Source organism: Globicephala melas, chromosome 13, assembly GCF_963455315.2.
Source record: "Globicephala melas chromosome 13, mGloMel1.2, whole genome shotgun sequence".
Classification (NCBI taxonomy): domain Eukaryota; kingdom Metazoa; phylum Chordata; class Mammalia; order Artiodactyla; family Delphinidae; genus Globicephala; species Globicephala melas.
In genome coordinates, this window is record NC_083326.1 from 22,911,704 (window position 1) to 22,926,876 (window position 15,173).

The following is a 15,173-nucleotide window of genomic DNA, read 5'->3' on the forward strand; positions in this document are numbered from 1 at the left end:
GGATTGGGATGGGGAGTAGTGAGTGTGATAGGTAGATGCCCCAAAGATGTTCAGGTCCTTATCCCCAGAACACGTGAATATGTTAAGTAACATGGCAAGAGGGACTTTCCAGATGTGTTTCTTTTCTTTTCTTTCTTTCTTTTTTTTATGCTTTGGGGGAAGCTCTGTTTTTTTGTTTTATTTATTTATTTATTTAGGCTGTACCTGGTCTTAGTTGCGGCATGTGGGATGTTCATTGCAGCATGCAGGATCTTTAGGTGCAGGTGCAGACTTCTTAGTTGTGGCATGCAACTTCTTAGTTGCGGCATGCACGCGGGATCTGGTTCCCCAACCAGGGATCGAACCCGGGCCCCCTGCTTTGGGAGCACGGAGTCTTACCCACTGGACCACCAGGGAAGTCCCTGCAGATGTGTTTCAATTAAGGATTTTGAGATTGGGACATTATCCTTGATTATCTAAGTGGATCCAATGTCATCATATGAACCTTTGACAACAGAGAACTGTTCCTGGCTGAAGTCAGAGGGAGGAGAGAGAAAGAGAGAGAAAGAGGGAGAGAGATGTGACCACAGTGGAGATGGGAGAGATGCAAGACATGAGAGGGGCCTGACCAATCATTTCTGGCTTTGAAGATGAAGGGAGGGGGCCACGACCCTAGGAATATGGGCAGCCCCTAGAAGTTGGGAACAGCCTTTGGTGTTGCAAAGATCTGGGTAAGGTTTACTGCCTAAGGTGGCACGTAGGTCCTGCCAGTTTCCAAAAATGGTTGAGAGCCATGGCCTCCAGCACTGGCTGCACAGCACAGTTACCTGGGGAGCTGTTAGTCCCATGGCCAGACCTCACCCCAGACCTGCTGGATCACGGTGGGGAGGCTCATGCATGTCATTATCACCAGCATTAAAATAATCGAACCTAAAGATGTAAGACTGATCTTGAGTGGCACATTAACTCACCTTGAAAATTCCTCTTAAAAGTTTCATAAATCAGTCTAAGGAACTGTGACAAAACAGCCAGTTCTTCCTTCTTCCATGCTCTTCCTTTCTTTATGTAGATACAAGTTTTTGACCTATATCACATTCCTTCTCTCTAAAGAACTTCTTTTAACATTTCTTATAAGGATGGTCTGGGCTTCCCTGGTGGCGCAGTGGTTGAGAGTCCGCCTGCCGATGCAGGGGACACGGGTTCATGCCCCGGTCCGGGAAGATCCCACATGCTGCGGAGTGGCTGGGCCCGTGAGCCATGGCCACTGAGCCTGCGCGTCTGGAACCTGTGCTCCGCAACGAGAGAGGCCACACAGTGAGAGGCCCACGTACCGCAAAAAAAAAGCATGGTCTGCTGACAGACAACAAATTCTCTCAATATCTGTTTGTCTGAGAAGTACTTTATTTCTCCTTTACTTTTAAAGGATAATTTCATAGGGTACAGAATTCTGGGTTGGTGAGGTTTTTTCCTCTCAACCCTTTAAATATTTCACTCCACTTTCTCCTTGTTTGCATGGTTTCTGAGGAGAAGTTAGATGTAATTCATCTTTGTTTCCCTGTAGGTGAGGTATTTTTCCCTTCTGGCTGCTTTCAGGACTTTCTTGGTTTTTCTTAATCTGTGATTTTCTGTAATTTGAAAATGATATGCCTAGGTGTAGTTTTTTGGGCATTTATCCTGCTTGGTGTTCTCTGAGCTTCCTCAGATATATTAACTTAGATGAGGTAAGAATGCTTTGAGGTTGGTGCTATTACTGCTCCCACAGTAAACTCGATCAGTTAGCTTAAGGCAGTGAGCAGTTAAATCACGTGGCTAGTATGTGACAAGGCAAGGGTTTGCACTCGGGCAGTACTATCGATATTCTAAAGGCCCTATGGTTCACGTAGACTTTATTCCCAGCCACCTCACATTATTTTGAAAGAGTTGTGGCATGCCTTATTAACACAGGAAAACAAAGTGCTCACTTAACCTCAGTGACCTCTCAAATAGTACTTAATATATATATAAACTATCTCTTCCCTCTCTGCTACTGCTAGTTGCTCTATTTTTGCTTATTTTGTAGACGTTATTTGCAAATATCTCTGACTTTTAAGCATTCCTTTGTATCGGTGCTTTCCTTATTATTGCTTTTTCTTTTTTTTAATTCCAAATGTTTAAGAGACAAAAAATGACTATGGTGCCTTAATTACAATGATTTCAATGAGCTGGTTTGACCTGCCTTTTTGCGATTCAGGATTCAGGATCGCCCTGAATCCTGTCCTCGTTTCTGGGAGGTGTAAGGAACTGAGTGACTCATTCGGATCATCTGCTGTCATCAGGAAAGAGTACCTGAGGGACAGAGGCTAGACCGGGATTTAAGATAACTGGAATCTAATCTCTGCTGGCTTACTGGTTGTCTTTACGTGGGGCTACATGTTGACTGTGATGTATGGGTGATCACTTAATTTCCTGTTCTTTGTATCTTTTCCCTCTAAAATGGCAGTCATTATTCTTTATCCCTTCTCCCCCCGACAAGGATATTGCAAAGATTAATTATCATTAAAAACAAAATTATCAAGAGATAATTTGCTATATAAATATAAGAAATGATTCTCATGATTTCCTTGATCTTTATACCTGTGCCTGTAGGGTAAATAAGCACGTTCTCAATGAAGAGGGAGTGGTGAGATTCCTTCCAGAGAAGTCTGACACTCATTCTAAATTGCCATGGAGGCTCAGGAACCCTGGAATTGTTCCAGCTGGTTCTTACTCTGCCAGGTAAATATTTCCATGAACTAACAAGCTGTTTAAATTGATTATTCATGGATTCGGCCGTAACTGTTGCCAGTTCTTGAGTTATTTTTGTGTTATAGTTTTAGAACCCTTATAATTTTGTAGGTCCCAATGCTGAATCTGAGTCAGTATTGTTCTTTTAGGTGTCCTATTAAAAAAGGACATTTATTGCAGACTTAATAAGATATTTAGAGGGAGGTGTTTCCAGATTGGCTTGTGACTTAGTATCATGGGGGTCCCATGTTCTTTCTTTCCTATGCTTCAACATCTGTAGCCTGTTTAGTTTTTATCCTTAGGTGTCAGGCTTCATGGTCACCAGGTGATTGCCACACCTACAGACAGCAAGTCTTTATGTGACCGTGTATGAGGGCAGAAGGAGGAGAGCTGTCAAGGTGGCAAGAGGCAGCTCTTCTCACATACCTGTTTCCTCTTATCCAGGAACAAAAGTCTTTCCCAGAAGTCCCTCTACCTTACATCTCTTTGGGCAGAAGGGGGTCTCATGGCCTCTCTGAGCTACAAAAGTGGCTAGAAAAGGAAGGATCTCGCTTTTTTAGCATCTACATTAGGAGGTGGGCAAGGAGAAAGGATGAGGAATCGCCAACCAAAGTGTTTGTTGCAACTAACAAGCTCCTTTTCTTTCTTTCCCTTCTACTCCGTTTACAGACAGCAGTGTCTGCCAACAGCCTCCGTCATTCTTGGAAATGGACTCTGACAAACTTACCACCGAGGCAGTTGACACTTCCCATCGAGCATGGAAGAATGGGGTTCCGAACTTTGTTACACTACTTTTGAAAGGTAATCAGCTCCTGTACGTGAGTGGATGGAACAGGTCCATTTAAATCGCTTTGAAGTTTACCTGTGCAAGCTGAAGCACTGAGGGGGAAGGTTGTGCTGGCATTGATCCGTTTCTCATAACTGCCTTGGAAGGAGACAAATGACCATTAATCCTACTGATTTCATAAATGAGGATGAACAATTAAAGGGGTAGCAGTTTGAAATCTAGGAACTAGGCGTGAACAATTTCATTTCTAGGCTCCAAATGACCAAAGGTACCAGGACAATAAGTTTTCTGTCCAAAACATGTTTGATATATGTCCATTGACAGCTGGAATTCATGGATCTCGCCTTTTAAATCATTGTTTCTCTGAATTCCATACTTGTACATTGAAATTTGTATTTTGTTTGCCCTAAATAGTCGGAGAATGCATAGGATGATCTTGTCGTTAGGCAGTATACAATACAATCAACTCTATGTGTTAATTCTAGAATCATTTCCCATTGATAGGAATGTAGGAAACATACACTGGCATCATTATCCTGGACATTTCTCTTTGTTTTTATTGTATTCAATAAAATATTGACTTCAGTAGCTCACCTTGGAAGAGAAGTGTGATGGAGTTGGACTCTCCTTTAGTTTTGCCTTAATTGCCAAAATGCCAGGACCCCAAACCTGTCTTCCTCCTAGAGAGGTCAGATTGGGAACAATGAGCACATCTTTCGGAAGGTGATCTCCTTGATCTGAAAATGAAGAGAACCACCTGATGTGAATAAAACCCAAAGAATTTTGGGAAATGTTGGTGTTTCTTGATCCACACTCTTTACTTGGGATAGATTTAGCTGAGAGGGGCAGGAACTTTGATACTGCTTAAACAAATAAGGAGTTTCATTTTTCTTGCAAAAAGTATGGAGGTGGTCATTTCAGGATCCAGTGCATCTGTTCTAGGGCCGGGCTCATTTCACCCTTTTACTTCACCGTCCTTCACGCATAATGGCTGAGCATCTAAGAATCATGTTAGCATTCCAGAAACAAAGAAGAAAGATGAATGAGGAAGAATAAGTGGCTAGATCAGGCCTTGGAACATTTCCAGAAACCCTAGTAAATGTACACCTTCTTGCCCTGAACCGTGTCCCACAGTGACCTTTAGCTGCAGTAGGGTCTGATGACTGTTTTGTTCTCTGGGCCCAGTGCCATTCCTGTCAGAATTGAAATTCTCTAAATGAGGATGAAACAGGGAAGTGATATTGCCTCAGCAGCTCGCAGTGGACACCACACCCATCAGAGTCAGGCAGGTTATGGTATCTGTGTTTCATTTGTGGGTCATTGTTCTCAATCGCTATTGCCATGGCTAATGTAAGTCAAAACGATTAGATGTCAAACATGAAGCTACATTTTTTTTTCTTTTTCAGGTAAGCAATAGTAGCCTTCCTATGCGTGTTTACTTTTGTGCAGAGTGGAAGTTTGTTTTCTAGTTTTATGCGTGTCGTTTTACATATATTCCCAGTTTTGGTGAGGAAGTGAAGGTTCATTTGGATGACAAAGTGAATCTTGGAGGGGCAAATTCATTCAGTCGCCAGCTGGGTCTGGGCCTTATCTGGTCACTTCTGTGCCCCCTGTATGGCGCCTGGGCACCTGGCCTCCCCTTTGGAACCAGGGCCCCCTCAACCCTGCCCGACCTGCAGAGGGTCTGAGCTAAAGGCTGAGGAGAAGCTTCTGGGTCCCAAGGTGGTGCATTTTGTGCTGTGCTGACCTGGCTGGCCAGCTGGGTCTGTGGGAACGCTGCCGCCGGTGTCAGGCAGTAGGTCAACAGCGTATTTAAACAGAGCGGGGGGCTGTTGCATGCATAGCCTGACTGCATCACAGCAGGGATCTTTCCCTAGGGACCTAAAGTGTGACAGGCGTTCCCAGCCAATGGACTCATGGGGTTAGCCTTTTGCAACCATGATACTAATCAGAACATTATACTAAAAGACACCTTTTTAGAAGAATCTAGAAGGCACTTTTCTAATTTCCCACCTGTAGGAATCTCAGAGGACCTCACCTTGTTCTTTGTGAAGACATCTACAGACACACACACATCATTTCTCAAGTCAGCCAGTTCTGAAGAGCGCGTCAGAAGGGTGTTGATTGTCTTAGGTGGGTATTAGCTCCTATCAGATTTCAAAACATCATACTAACAGTGAAATTCCAAAATCCTATTGGATAAAATGACAAAAAGGACTCTTGCACCGACTGGGTATTACACTGCTAGGTCTTCCCTTTTGCGTTAGGCTTTGTTGATTCAGAAGTGAGCGATAGTAAGTGTCTGTCAGCAAATTTGGAGGGGAACTATATATGAAGCACAGCAGCAATTCTGAAAAATGTGAGGCAGCATAAAACAGAAGGAAACAAATGGTGTGATGTGCCCTTGTGACTGGTGTCTTTAAGATTAAAATGTTGAGGATATGTCCTTGCAAGGAACTTTGATCATCTTCCTCTCCATGTTCGGAGACATGGTAAAACAGGGCTATCTTGTCCCTTCTTTCCTCCTCCCTCCCTCCCTGTCTTCCTTTCCTTCATGCCTTCTTTCCAGGACTTACAACTAGGAGCGTTTCAAGGAGGAGAGCTTGATCACTTTGGTTTGAAATCATGAGAAGAGACATCAGGAGCGAGTTATTTGAGTGTTTGGTCAGATGGGATGGGAGATATTGAATCAAAACATGTGGACCAATGCCATGCTTTTTATTGAGTCTCCTAGAGTGACTCAGTCATGATTATTCAGGCCACTGTTTCACAAAGTAAATATGCAGCCCACAGGCAGCCATCAGTGTTGACACTTCCTTATGCTTTACTTTGGGGAGGCAAAGCATTTAGGAGCACACTGATGAATACTCAGCTATTTTCAACAAGTTTCCCCAAGAGGCAGATGACCTTCTCAAGTGACAGGCTGTCGAGGAGTTACCTTGGGTTTTGTGCCACTCTGGGCAAGCGACCTGTAACTGTGTCACCATCTCTCTTAACAGCAGACCGCAATCCAAGGAGAGTGGAAACACAGGGGGAAACAAATACAGGTGCCCTATGTGTTTTTAGAGGGTTGTCACAACTGATTTTAACGAAGTATATCGATGATGGTAGTTGAGGACTATCAAATGGTTGAAGACCACCTGTAGACTTTATCAAAGTCTGTTTATTCAGAGTTTCCTGTAGTGAGGGAGTCAGCTATTATTTCACTCCTTCTGCTAGAGACACAAAGGGATTCGAAAGGATAGTTTTATAGAGTGAAAGGAGGAAATTCAAACAGCTTATGGTCCATGTCCAATTTGGGAGGGATTTTTTCCCTTTAGGGTGGGATTTTGGGAAGTGGTATGGAGGTGGTGGGAGTACGTTGTGGGCCAGGAGTTTTCTGATTGACTTGCAAATGTATGTGACAGTCTTTGATTGGGTCACTGTCAGTAGGCACATAACTGGGGCCTTCTCAGGCTGGGTAGGCCATGGGGGTTTTCCTGTTTCAATTGAAAGATTATCTGGTCCTCGGCTTTGGGCTCCAAGTCTAGCCTAAGCCAGTGCTGCAGGACTGTTGCATTAAACCCTAAGCTCCTCGTTCAGCATATACCAGTGCCTGGTGTATAGTAGGGAGTCAATAAGTATTTGTAGAATATGCAATATATATCTTATAAGAGGGACTTTTCTCCCAACATTTTATTGTAAAACTTTCAAATATAAAAGTTGAAAGAGTTGTACAGTAAGTGTCCATATTGCCACCACCTAGATTCCATAATTGAATTATTACTATATTTCCTTCGTCACATGTCTATCCATACATTTGCTCCACAAGAGGGATTTTCCTATGACGCATTTGATTAAGCTAAAAAGAAAACAGTTTATAGCCTTACATACTTACGTAAGGAGAGATCCTAGTCCCAAGAGAATGTTGAGCGACGGTTCCAGAAATGTCTTAATTGTCCTTATAAACCACTATTTTTTGCCAAACGTGGGAGGGGCTCAGATCTCGTATGAGGCTTTTAGTGTCCACCAACTTTAGGCAGTTAACGTGCTACAGGTTCATTTGTCGATAGTATTATTGAGCCAGGATTTACCCACACTTAAAAAAGATTGTTATTAAAGGCGTAGGGAGAAATGCCAATTTTAAAAAACTATATGGCATTTTAAGCTTAATGGAGCTACTGCAGTCAGTGTTCTTCATATGATTTTTTTGAAGAGTCTGGAAATCAGCTTAATTCACAAGTGAAAGTTTATTCTGTAGGTGGAATGAGGCAGGTAAAAGTTGAATATGCCTCCTGCCTCACGGACTGGTAAGAGGCTTGTCATCCAAATATGTTTGCTTGGTTTTTCCTCTGTTCTGCACTTTTTCTGGAGAGTTAATACATTTCTGTACTATTACTCTCTACTGCTAGATATCTGTGTGCTGAGAAAAGTCTAGCATATGGCCAGGGGAGGACTTGTGGGTACAACTGGGAGTCAGTGCAGCCCTTGAGTACAGAGCCAGATGCCTTGAGTTTGGGTTCAGCCTCCATCCTTCATAGTTGGGGCAAGTTACTTAGCTGCCTGAGTCTCAATTTCTGCACCGTGGAATTAATTTAATCCACAATGAAATTACCTCCCAAGGTTGAGATAAAGATGAAATGAGATACAGTGTGTAAAATGCCTGAGGCATAGTCACAACCAGTAAATACTAGTTGTCATCAGTTAAAATGTGATAAAAGTCATATACTTAGGAGAAAAATTAAAATTTACTTATATCGGTAGAATAGAATTCTAGTTTTGAGCTGGAAGGGGCTTCAAAAATCCTCTCCCTCGGTTCCTCATCTGACAGACAAGAAACTGAAATCCAGAGACATTAAATAATTTCCCCACAATAACAGCTGAATTTATTCTGGAATAGGCTGAAAGCCAAGGTTTTTTTATTCCCTAAGTAAAAAGCTCGTTCCACTATTCCAGGTGATCCTGTTTGGAGGATGCTGAGGACGGCCTACGACATCAGTAAAGAGCACAGTCCTTGGAGGCATGCAGACCTGAATCCACATCCAGACTTCACCTCTTATTATGTGGCCTGGGTAGGTTACCCCTTGGTTTTCTCTCTGTCAATAGGTTTTGTAATCCTACCAGATGAGGCTGTTCTGAGGTTAAATGAGATAATAGAATAAGGCGCACTGCACAGTGCTCTGGCATATAACAGGTCCGCTGTTATGGCCCCTGCTGTCAGTGAAAAGCAAGAAAAGGAGCTGGAGAAAGAGAAGGAGGAGGGGTTTTAAAGGAAGAACACATTCCCTAATTCTCATAATAAATTGTGAAAGACTTGGATCCTGAAAAGACTGTGGTACTTTCAGAGGGAGTTAGAAGAAAAGCAGAAATGCAGTAGGAGAATGAGAGAAGGAAAGAAGAGTGGAAAGAAAAGATGTTGATGGAAAACGAGTGGTGGTCATCAATCATTTCTGTTACTTTGGGGGCTCTTGACTTTGGTTAGGAATAGACAATCACAGACATGGTGCAATTTGATTCCGCCGCAAGATTCGCGCCAACAGGGCTCCACCTCACCCTCTGCATGTGCTTTGTTTTTCTTGACTCCTGTCTGAGCTTAATTTTTGGATTACATGGATGCAAAATTACTGTCTCAGAAGCTTGCTTTGCACCCTTCGATGTGTTTTATTGAGTAGCTGTGTACAATGTAGGCCCTGAGTAAGCTGTTTTCTCAATAAGAGAATGAGATAACCTAAATATGTTTTGAATTCAAGTGTAACCATTACGATGGGTGGGTAGAGCGGACAGACTACTGGAGTCCACGACGCAGTGCAGTGTCATGGTCAGGAGCGCAGGGCTGTAGGAGAAGTGTCTGTGATGACGGAAATGTTCTCCACCTGCTCTGTCCAGTGGAAGCCACGAGCCACGTGTGGCTGTTGAGTGCTTGAACTGTGGCTAGTCCCACTGAAGAACTGAATTTGTAATATTATTTAATTTTAATTAGGTTAATTAATTTTTAAAAATTTGTTTTATTGAAGTATAGGTGATTTACGTGTTGTGTTAATTTCTGCTGTACAGCACAGCGATTCAGTTCTACATATAAATACATTCTTTTTCATGTTCTTTTCCATTATAGTGTATCAGAGGATGTTGATTATAGTTCCTGGTGGTATACAGTGGGACCTTGTTGTTTATCCATTCTATATACAATAGTTTGTATCTGCTAACTCCAAACTCCCAATCCATCCCTCCCCCTTGGCATAATTAGGTTAATTTAAAATTTAAATATGGCTGCAGGACATATTGGGCTGTGTAGGGCATAGAGTGTAATGGTAGGACGCAGACACTGAGGCACGCAGCCAGGGTGTGCATCCCAGCCTTGCCCCTGCTGGTCGCTGCACTGCTCAGTTCCATGGTGTCCCCGTCTGTCAGAGCTGTCGTGAAGACCACGAGTCAACAGATGGGGTCAATATATGGAAAGTCATATATTGCGCCAATATATGGAAAGAGTCACTATATGAAAATGAATCAATATATGGAAAGTACTTAGAACAATACCTGGAAATATCACATATATATTATACATATATATACATGTATATATATATATGTGTGTATATATATATATATATATGCTTGTTGTTACTATTACTTTTATGAGGAGGCCATGAGATCTATTTTAATTAACTAGATCATTAAATAGTTATTTGGCCCGATTTTTGCCCTCCTTGACTGCCTAGGCCTGGGTAGTTCTGTCAGGTCAACACGGGGGTTAGTCAGTGCATCCTCTTCTGGTTCTGAGGGTTAATGTCTCTGTGCATTGGCCGTTTTCGTTTGTATAGTTGATTGCTAGGCGGAAATTTTGATTTTGCTACAGATTTGTTGGTATGTTGTCTTCTATCCTCAGTTTTTGCATCTGATGGATGAGGAAAACGCTACCTCATTTCTCAGATGTCTACATTTTAGAGTCACGTGAGGGATATTAAATAACATTTAAGTAAAGAGTTGCATTTCAGGTGTTTGGGACAGATTTCCCATGAATTATGATAATTATAACATAGCAAATATTGAGTGATTTTTCTAGGCACTGGGCTAAGTGGTTTATGGGCATTATTTCCATTGGTCTCCAGTGCAACCCTATTAGGGAGATGTTGTCCCAGTTATTTTAAAGGGACAAGACAGAGAGTTTAAGCAGTGTGTTCCAGGTCACATAGCCAATGGACAGCAGAGAGGCTATGTTCTCTTTGACTCTGAAGCGTGTATCCCGAAGTTTGCTGAGTGGCCTTCTCTTACTATCTGAGAACACACTTGTTAACTCAATGTGTTTGCCCACGTGCTTAAAAAAATTCAATGATTGAGAAATCAGTTTTAAATTTCAAAAAATTTTAGAAACAGGAAGCAAGATAGCTTTACAGAATGAGGAGAGAAAATGTTGGTTGTTTATGCCCCTTTTGTTGGTGAACTTTCAGTCATTTGGAATTTACTCTGCAATTTTCCTTCAGAAAGTCTCTTGCTCTGGGGTTTCTTATGCTGTTGCCAACACAAAGAATCCGATGAAAATAAACTCCCAATTACCTCCATTAGCAAATAAAGAAATATCTCACTGCCTGACAGCACTTCAATAAATTTTTTTAACTTGCAAATCTGTAAATGTAGAAAGGGTGGGGAGGGACATGAGTGGATAAATTACTTAAGGTAACATTGGCACATTTTTTGGTTGTCTCTTGTCTAGAAAACCATCTCCAAGAGGTCTAGGGATTCCTACACAACCCCAGTCCTATCTCTGTGTACTTGTCTTCCTTTGTGCACGGCTGTCAAGGTCATGCTTACTGTCTTGTTGTCTTTCTTATTCATTCAGTGAGTGAATTCAGAGAGTACAGGGCACCTGATTTCCTCTTCAACAATCGTCTCTTCATTCATGTTGGTGGGATCAACCCCAGCCAACATTCAGGGATGGACACTCATTGGTTTCAAACAATAAGTGCTTACCATTTTTTGTTTGTTTGTTTGTTTGTTTTTGGCCAAGGGATCTTAGTTCCCCCACCAGAGATGGAACCCAAGCCCTCATCAGTGAAAGCACGGAGTCCTTACCACTGGACCGCCGGGAATCTCCTTACCATTGTTTTTTTTAACATCTTTATTGGAGTATAATTCCTTTACAATGGTGTGTTAGTTTCTGCTCTATAACAAAGTGAATCAGCTATATGTATACGTATATCCCCATATCTCCTCCCTCTTGCGTCTCCCTCCCACCCTCCCTATCCCACCCCTCTAGGTGGTCACAAAGCACCGAGCTGATCTCCCTGTGCTATGTGGCTGCTTCCCACTAGCTATCTGTTTTACATTTGGTAGTGTATCTATGTCCATGGCACACTCGCACTTCGTCCCAGCTTACCCTTCCCCGTCCCTGTGTCCTCAAGTCCATTCTCTATGTCTGCGTCTTTATTCCTGTCCTGCCCCTAGGTTCTTCAGAACCATTTTTTTTCTTTTAAATTCCATATATATGTGTTGGCATACGGTATTTGTTTTTCTCTCTCTGAGTTACTTCACTCTGTATGACAGTCTCTAGGTCCATCCACCTCACTGCAGGTAACTCAATTTCGTTTCTTTTTATGGCTGAGTAATATTCCATTGTATATATGTGCCACATCTTCTTTATCCATTCGTCTGTCCATGGACACTTAGGTTGCTTCCATGTCCTGGCTATTGTAAATAGAGCTGCAGTGAACATTGTGGTACATGACTCTTTTTGAATTCTGATTTTCTCAGGGTATATGCCCAGTAGTGGGATTGCTGGGTCCTATGTTAGTTCTATTTTTCATTTCTTAATGAACCTCCATACTGTTCTCCATAGTGGCTGTATCAATTTACATTCCCACCAGCAGTGCAAGAGGGTTCCCTTTTCTCCACACCCTCTCCAGGATTTATTATTTGTAGTTTTTTTTTTTTTTTTTTTTTTTTTTTTGCGGTATGCAGGCCTCTCACTGTTGTGGCCTCTCCCATTGCAGAGCACAGGCTCTGGACGCGCAGGCTCAGCGGCCATAGCTCATGGGCCCAGCTGCTCCGCGGCATGTGGGATCTTCCTGGACCGGGGCACGAACCCATGTCCCCTGCATCGGCAGGCGGACTCTCAACCACTGCGCCACCAGGGAAACCCTATGATATCTTTTTCATGACTTTTTATCATTACCAAATTACTCTGTGACCTTTTATTTGTTTATTTTTTTTTGGCTGTGCCGCGTGGCATGTGGGATCTTAGTTCTCCAAGCAGGGATGGAACCCGTGACCCCTGCATTGGGAGTGCAGAGTCTTAACCAATGGACCATCTGGGAAGTCCCATACCCTGTGACTTCTTAAAACATTAAATTCCCTATTAATCTTTTATTAATCTTGCTATTCCTACATAGTTTGTTTGTATTTGCCTGGTAAATTACTGCCCATTCCTTTATTTTCAACCCATTATGTATAGTTTCTATTTCACTATGTCCACAACTACTATCACACGTAACTTAGAACTCTACCGAACTGTAAACCTGAATCCGCCTTGATTGTATTTCTCTCAGCAAAGGAGATGTTGGGCTGTCAACCTCACCTTCTCTATGTACTGATACTGAGCTGTGTTATGGGAAAAACTGAGAAACCTGTATCCCATGACATTCTGTGCTTCAGCAATGCACTTATTGGACTGTAAGAAGAACACAGTAAGTGTAGTATTCTTTCTAGCTGAAGCCTGTGCAAAGTTTGATGCCACTAGAGAGAAAGAAGATTCTCTCTCTAACCCCATGACTTGGACACTTGGATTCTGAGTCATTTTGTAAGGGGCACCAAGGTGGGTCCAGATGTGCCCCGCCCAGGTACAGCCCACACCAGTCCTACGTGCTTCTGATTTTGTGGGTTTTGCACAAATATAGCCTCCAGAAATGATCAGAGCTTCCTGGTACCGCAGATACTTCTGAAAAGCTCCTTTTGTTTCTGGAGTGCACTAGATAGGGAGTGCTCTGTAAACATTCAAAATCCTTGAGAAGAGAGCTGTAAGTTACAGTCTAACATTCAGTATCTCTAACAGGAGGAGACAAACTCCCAAGCCTTGAAATGTAAAGACAATGGTAATTGAATTGGTTAATTCAATTTTGGGTAATGAATTGGAGGTGACTTTCCTGGTCCTGCCCACCCGCCCGCTGGGAAGTGTGCATCTCCTCTGCCAGGACTGGCTGCCACCCACTTGTCTGTCATCTTGCCCAGTTGTCACCTACACAAAGCCTTTCTTTCTTCTCCTCCAGGCAGTGCTAATGGCTTCTTCCTCTGGCTCCCACAGCCCTTTGTGTATAAGCTATATTTAGGACTAAACAAATTGTTCTGTAATGATTTGTTTATTTATCTGTCTTGCCCAGGAGGTGATGAGCATCTTGGAGCCCGGGGACTGTGTCCTCATCAGTTTTATACTCCATCTCCTTTTGCTGAGTGACTCTTTGAGTCTATTTTCACATCTTTCTGAACACCTTTTGGTGATTCCCACACTGTCACCAACATAAACTCCAAACTTCACTTGTGTCAAATGCCTCAACCGGTCAGGGTGAGCAAATGTTTACAGGCTCTCCTAAGCGCATTGGGCTCTCTTTACTGTTTGGAACGCACCTCCCAAGCATCAAACCACCCCCTTTCGCTGCTCTGGGTTAACTCTTCCTCATTGTCAAGATCGGTTAGGAGCACACCCTGGGTGTTCCTATCGTGTTCTCTGCTTTCTCAGCATGTGAGCTAACACACGGTGTTATCATCGTCTGTCCGTGTGTGTGCTTTACCCCCTAGACTGAAAGATCCTTGAGCAGAGAGCTTGGTACTCAGTAAATATTTGCTGATTGTTTCTTGCAAAATCCATGAAATGTATCAGGAAACTTTGGAGTAGAATAGAAAGAGCTCGTAATCCGAAATTACAAAACTTGTGTTTTCATCCAGGTTCTGTTATTTACGCACGGGGAAGAAAGTAAAATGTAAAAGTTTGCATAACTGTAAGAATATGTTAGCAAAAAGTGGACATGAGCAAAGAGAAACAAGTCCCTGTCAGGAGGCAGGCACCAAAGTACAAGGACAGTGAAAAACAAGAGACAAGTCAGCTTAGCAGCAACTGGGGTTAACAAGATCCAGCAGAAAGGGGCATCCAGTCCTCAGGTCACAATGGCCCGATGACGATGCAGGCCAGGAGGGCAGGCCTGTGCCCAGGCAGGCGGTTGCCACCAAGATCTCCCCACGGACAAAAGGAGGAAAGAACTGGTTTTTGGCGTTGGGTAAAAATAAGACATCAAGCCTGAGATCTATTTATTTATGCACAGGTCTGCCCTTCATTCCCTGGTGAAGCCCTTGGAACAGATCCTTGTCAGCCGTGTGGCCTTGCTGCACGGAAGGGAGAGAGTCAGGCTCAGGCTTTGGCAGCTCCTGTGACATGAATGCAACGTGACAGCCGCCTGGACTGCTCACCCTGGGCCTAGTCAGCACGGCCCACCTGTGTGGGAGGTGGCAGGTCATTCAAAGCCTTTGGGCCTCAGGATCTCTCTTGGTAAAAATGGGGACAGACATTTACGTTATGGATCTCTGCCAGTGATCAGCCTTGAACATGTTACAGACATGTAAATCGTTTGTGCCTCTGTCCACGGCCCTTCATGGACGTGAACGTACCTCTAGGGGGGCGGGGATG